Source organism: Rhinopithecus roxellana, chromosome 9 (assembly GCF_007565055.1).
Source record: "Rhinopithecus roxellana isolate Shanxi Qingling chromosome 9, ASM756505v1, whole genome shotgun sequence".
Classification (NCBI taxonomy): domain Eukaryota; kingdom Metazoa; phylum Chordata; class Mammalia; order Primates; family Cercopithecidae; genus Rhinopithecus; species Rhinopithecus roxellana.
The window spans coordinates 125,908,977-125,915,418 of record NC_044557.1 but is presented as its reverse complement, the minus strand read 5'-3'; the positions used below and the strand labels follow the sequence as shown (position 1 = coordinate 125,915,418).

Sequence of the window (6,442 nt, the reverse complement as noted above, 5' to 3'; positions counted from 1 at the left end):
TGTTAAATGGAAATTAGTTATTTCCACTGCAAAGAAGACATTTCCCTCAAAAGGGGGAAAACGTCCTAAAGACACCTCCCCCAGCTCAGCTAGCACTGGGACACAAGCAAAATGCCTGACTGGCCGGTAAATCATCTTGGGAGGAGAGAGTCTGAATAGAGGGGAAAGCAGAAAAGCAGAAGCGGGGCATAGTGTGAGCTGATTCCAGCAGAGACTGAAAGCAGCAAGGGGCCTGGGCTATGGGATACATAATTGGCTAACGAATAATAAAGCCAAAATTGGATATTAACAGCAATTAATTTCTGTAGAGGCACTGGGGAAAAGAGCTGCAGAAAACCCCATTGGGCCTTAAGCCGAAGCAATCTGAAATTAAACCAGTGTCTCAATTAAATGGGAATAAATATTGCCGCATCAATCTGTGTAGAGTGGGAGGGGGCTGACAGAAGCCCCCTGTGCAGCTCAGGGCACCTTCCTGCATGTCGGAAGTGGCACAGCCTCAGTCAGGCACCACCCGGCCCATGACCTTGAGGCCAGGGCTCCGAAAGTTGCTTCGGTGCACGGCCTGTTGACCCAAAGGAGCCTGGTATCACTCACTGCACGCTGATGGACCCAACAGATGAGGAAACGGAAGGAATTGAGTTCTTTTGAAAACAGAGACCCCGTCCTAATGGCAGCAGCAGTTGCATTTGCAAGGAGATTCATGAAGACAGAAAGAGCCTTCTGCGCCTTCCTTCCAACCGACTTCTAGCGGCTCCGTCCCCTCCGGCGTGGGATCTGGAACTAACGCTGACTAAGGCCGAAGGAGGAATGCGTCTTTTTCCTTGCAGGTTGAAGATTTTTGTTGTGGTTTTGGCTTCTGTGGAGAGGGCTGCGGGGGAAGGGAAGGAGGGTGTTTGGGGATGGCGAGGACACGTCGCTGGGTCCTCAGGGAAAATGCCCGCTCCCTGGCAGGGTCACTGGGGCTATCCAGGAGAGGAGGCTGGAGGTATGGGCGGGGCGTCCTAATGGGGAGTTCAGGAGGATGCACTGAGACGGCCTCAGCAAACAAAACTCCAAACCCCCAAGCGCTTTCGCGGCGGGTCCTCTCCCAACCTCCCCCTTGTCTGTACCCCTTCCCAGGCTGCACCTGCCAGCCCCTCTTTCTTGCAAGTTCTGAGGCTTTCCGGGGTGCAGAGTGGGGTCCTCAAGGCCGCAGGTACTGAAGTGGATCGGAGAGAGGCCCGGAGGAGGACGAGGGAAGCAGGACTGCAGGCGCCGGGCGCACAGGCTGACCGGCTGCACGGCCGTGAGGATGCGGCGTCTAGGCCCAGGCCTGCGGCTGGGGAGCGCTGCGGGTGGCCAGGGGAGGACGTGACCTCCCGCCCAGGCCTTCGGTCTGGCTCGGCCACCCTTGGAAGCTGAGGATGTACCCTCGCCTCGATTCGTCCCTCTTCCTGCCCCCGACTCCGTAATAATCTCTAACGTTGACCGTCGAGTGTCCATCTGGCGCTAGAGTGAAATCAATGTGCATGGAAAATGGAAAAATGACCTCTCCGGGGACAGTCCCTGGCGTTTGTCGCCCCGAGCTGGGGGCGCCCTGACCTCTTCGCCTCCCCCTCGACTTAGAACTTGGGCTTGGGGCTTGTCCTAGAAAGAACCTGAGACTAACCCGCGTCTACCCACACCTCGGATGGGTCCAAAGCTTTGGGAACTGCAGGAGGACCCGAATCTCAGGAGTTCCAGGTCTGCATGATTCAGGAGAGAAAGAGAAAGAAAAAAAAAAAAATCAAGACTGGGAAATGGAAGCAAAAAAGAAAAGGGAAACCAGCGCCTGCTCATCTTCTCCTTGCTCCATGGAGGAGTCTCTGGTGCATTCCAAGAGAAAGAGATGAGAATGCCTCGGGGCGCGTTCCGGGCCGGCAGGGGCCGAAATGGGGCCCGCGCCTACAGTCGTGGAGCCGCAACTCGACGCAGAACCGCCCTGGGAACATCACACGAAGTTGCAATATGCACTTGCAGCCAAAGTATTGCCTCCTGGACCCCAGGTCTCAGTATTTTGTGTGTGCTTAAGCAACAAATAGGTTGGATTTGAATTTCAAAAGAACCCTCCCAGTGTAATTTTGAGAGAGAAAGCTCTTAGTGATTCTGGAAGTTTGTTTTCTGGGTTCCCGGCCCCTGACCCAGTCCCTCAGGTCTTTTTTAAGACAAAAGGGAGAAGGATAGGAAATAAAAAGATGAACCTATTGAGAGTTGCTGACACTTTTATTTCTGACCTGGAACATTCCTTGCCCTCAATAAAGCCTGATTTTTTTTTCTTTTCTTTTTTCTTTTTTTTTTTTTGAGGCCATCTAAATTTGTTGCAGGAAGATCATTCCAGGCCTTCTACACAGCTCTATAAGGCAAAAAGCCACACACATTGCCTCCCATAAATTCCGTTTGAAGTCCTTTTTTCTTATATGTCTACATTTGTGATGCAATTAAGTATTGAATACATTTTCTTTTAAAAAAGCTGAAATGATATTGAGAAACACTTGGCAAAACACCCAATGAAAGAATTGTAGATGGGATTTGGGGAAAAAAGTCTTTATTGGGTACCATCATTCTCATTATTGTTATTATTGACATCCTCATCACTGTGAATCAGCCAGCCCAGCCTCCAACACACATACCACCAGCACAACTCCTCATGTTGACTCATGGGCCCTGAAACCACCCACAGAGTAGATGAGGAAAGGGAGGCTCCATCTGTCCTAGGGAGAATGCTTTGCAGCTGCCCCCAAAAGACTCCATTCTAAGATTGGAATGGGAGGAGGGTATTATGTAAGTTCAAGAGGAGGAAAGAGAAAACGTTTTCCCTGTGGAAGCAGCATAGGTGGATGGACTTTTGGTGGCTAAATGCCTTCCTCTAAATGCTAGCATTGGCTATGGTTATGTGGGAAAATGTATGTGTGCATATGGGCACACCCCTCCTCCAAATATCTCTCTGGCAAAAGCTCCTCAAACATTCACAAAAGCTGCCCCCCTCCCTTTGGTAACAGAAGTAACTTACAGGAGTTTACCTTTGCCTCTGTTAGAAGGTCAATCTCTTTTCCGCTTAAGCGGAGATCTGGGCTGTTTCTGGCGGGGGAAAGAAGAATATCACCAATTTTTCCTTTGATACATTTCTAAATCTGGAAGTATCTGGTAGAGTTACCTGAAGAATCGTATGAGCTTGCGTCACGTTGAGGACTGTGATGGCGGCATATGAGCCTATCAGGGCCTTCTTCACATATTCAGTCAGCAAACTGCCTCAACCTTGTCCTACTTTTTCTTAACCATATAATTCCCCTTTCATTTAAGCCATAGACTGTAGCTAGAGGGGCTCAAATAGGTAATAAGAGAGAAGATGTTAAAGAGTTAAATGCCCTCAAAAGGGAGAAATATCCAGGTTTCTTGTAAAATTACTGGTGGCATCAATAGGCCCCAAATACAGAAGGCTGACCTTCACTTGGACATCTTATTCGAGCACAGAAGGAGCCTGGCAATTATACACAGGACCAAGCGGTCCATTGGTCTCTTTGCCATTTTCGACCATTAAAGCCCTACATAAACATACATTTTGTAATGAGACCCACTCAGTGGACACAGGCAAATGCCCACACCCTTGCACACAGACCTAGTAGACCCAGAATACTCCCACACACATTAAAGCTTTCTGGAACAAGAGTTTACATAAGTAATGAAGTAAAAAATATGCCCCTCCCATCATAGATTATCCACAGCAGAAACCTAGCTGGCGTCAGCCATGGTACCTGCGGTTTAAGCTCTCAGCTTAAAGCATCTGAAAGGGGCATTACGTGGGAAGGCATCCGGAGATTTTACCGGAGGGCACATCCGCGAAGGGTACAGCAACCTCTGAAGGAATTACGGGGAAGCAATTACCAAAAAGAGGCTCGTCAATGTGGACATTTGTGGGGCAAGGGGTTTAGTAATCAGAGGCTTAAACCATGCCTAAAGGAAGCATCCAGCAGCCTTCACAGTGAACAGAGGGGGCAGAGCAAGGGGCTTTACACCCCAATAAGGCCCAGCACTGACTGCTTTCTTCTTCCCAAACCTGTCCAGAAAGGGCGAAGGGGACACCAGAACTCAGAAAGCTACTAGTTTCAGGGGAGGTATATTTTGAAGGCAATGGCAAATAGACAGGGCTTGTTAAGGCTCAGGGGTGAGAGAAGCTGTTTTCCCTTTCTGTCCTGCAGCCAAGCTTGCCTCCTGGGTCTCCAGAGGCAGCCCAGCAGCTGCAGTCTGCAAGATGTGCACTGCAGCTTTCTCTCTGCAGGGGCAAGCAGGTTGTGCCACATTCTGCAGACCCAGAGAAGGTTCTGGGAGTATCTAGGTGGGGTGCTACACACTTAACCTCTGCTTGACTCTAAACACTGCCTTAGGAGGGCAAATGAAGAGCCTAAGAGGTAAAAATTACACAAGGATTGCACATAGTAGGTACTCAATAAATATTTGGGGGAACTGAGGCCAGGGAGGGACCCTGATCCAAGGCATCACTGAATACTAATTTATTTAGCAGGCTAGACTGAGGCTTTGGAGAGGAAAGAAGTCCTCAGTAAGCTTCAGTGGAGACTCTTAGGCCTTGATTACTGTGTCAGGAATCAAATTAATCTCCTAAACATCCCTTATGGCCTTGGCCTTGCAAAGCCAGGCCTCTGCCATGCTCGGGGGAAGGGATGCAGCAGGCTTCCTGGGCAGAAGGATCCAGATCTTGGCCTCCTTTCTCTGCTCCTCCCTCTACTGCAGGGACCTGCCCCTCCTCCATTTCCTCCACCTGGAAATTAATGAGCTTAGGTCTTGCCCCATCCGCTGCAGCTTGGTGGTTAATACAGAGCTGGAAATGGGATGAGATTGTGGCAGCGCAGTATGAGGGGGGTCTCTAGGACCAGCTGCTGCTCAGGGTCTAGTGATGGGAGGAAGGCCTGATTTGGGAAGCAGGTTCTTCAGGATGAAAAACTTAACCCTTTCCATTCCCTGACAGCCTCTTTCAAAACAGTCTTTCCTCAGACCCCCACTTGCACACATTCTGTTTTTCCTTCTGTTCACATTTTTAAAGGAACACATCTCCCTTGGGTCCATGTAGGTTATTTTGCCTCTCCCTTCCTCTGCAGCTCCTGGATCTCTGCCTGAAACTGCAATAACAGCTACAGGGAGGGCGTGAGGTGCTCCTTAGAGCCATGGCCAGGCTTTCAGCTCCGATGGAGCTTGTGAACCCGCTGGGAACTGGCTCCTTCTTGTCCACATAGCCTAGCGACTTCCTTAAGCTTGTCAGGTGCTCTCAGCTCTACAGCAAAGGGTGACAAACAGCTCCCCCTCTCCCTTCCAACCGCCTGCCCTCCTCCCCAAACCTCAAGCAGAACACAATATATCCGCAGTCCAGGCCCTGAGGCAGTCTGCCAGTCTCTGGATGCCAAATTATTATTTTTTTAAGGGCAAATCAAAAAACTCAGCTCAGAACAAAAACACAGTCACGGAGGAAAGTGTCGACCCACATACAATGAGTCCTGAGCCCAGAGAAAAATCTGCACACACAAGCACTCCGCAATGCGCTCCCAAGCGACCCCCTCCCCACGCACACCGCATCTGTGCTGCACAGATCTGCTTCTGTCACAGAACCAGCTTCTGTTTCTCTCCCTGAGTCTGTTTGCATCTCTAAGCCCCTGTCTGTCACAGGCTGCACACCTCCCCACCCCACGGGCTCCGGTGCGGGACAGGCAGCCGGAGGGAGCTCGAGACCCCTCCCCTCGCGCCCGCAGCCGCTGCGCTGAGGTCTGCGGAGGGCGCCTGGTTCGGTCGGTCGCTCCTTCCTTGGCGGGCCCTTGCCGACCCACGGTGCTCAGCCAGCCCCATTCTTGGCATTCACCGCGTGCCTTAATTGTATGGACATTTAAATCAAGGTCCGCTGTGAACACGGAGAGAGAGGCCTTTCTCCTGAGGAAGGAAAGGAGGAAGGAAGGAAGGAAGGAAGGAAGGAAGGAAGGAAGGAAGGAAGGAAGGAAGGAAGGAAGGAAGGAAGGAAGGAAGGAAGGAAGGAAGGAAGGAAGGAAGGAAGGAAGGAAGGAAGGAAGGAAGGAAGGAAGGAAGGAAGGGTGAAAGAAAGGAAGGGGGGTGGGTAGAAGATGGAATAAGAAAACCAGGAAAAAGAAATAAAAAGCGGCGCGTGTGCGTGCGCACTGACAGCGGGGAGAGGGATGGGGGTGGGGAGCGCCGGAGGAAGGGACCACAGCATCCTCCCCGCCGCAGCTCCCCCAATCACACAGACAATGAGATAACAGCGACGTCTTCCAAAGGCTCTTTGTTCTCCCCCATCCTTTCGCATCCAGGCTTTTTCCTGCAAAGCGGAGGGGGTGGAGGGATGGGGGTGTGGGTAGAAGTGGGAGACGGAGGGGTGCCTCCCCCGTGTTAATTACCCCGGCTCCCCTCG

General features: G+C 51.2%; 1 long non-coding RNA gene across 1 annotated transcript; it reads right to left on the bottom strand.

The window, feature by feature from the left end:
• Window positions 1–2,546: 2,546 nt before the first annotated feature.
• On the bottom strand, window positions 2,547–5,847 carry LOC104654323. The gene is made up of 3 exons (XR_746812.2): window positions 3,173–5,847; window positions 3,039–3,096; window positions 2,547–2,770 (listed from the first exon to the last, which is right to left on the bottom strand). It is a non-coding gene; the product is annotated as an uncharacterized LOC104654323 (long non-coding RNA).
• Between the last annotated feature and the right edge of the window lie 595 nt (window positions 5,848–6,442).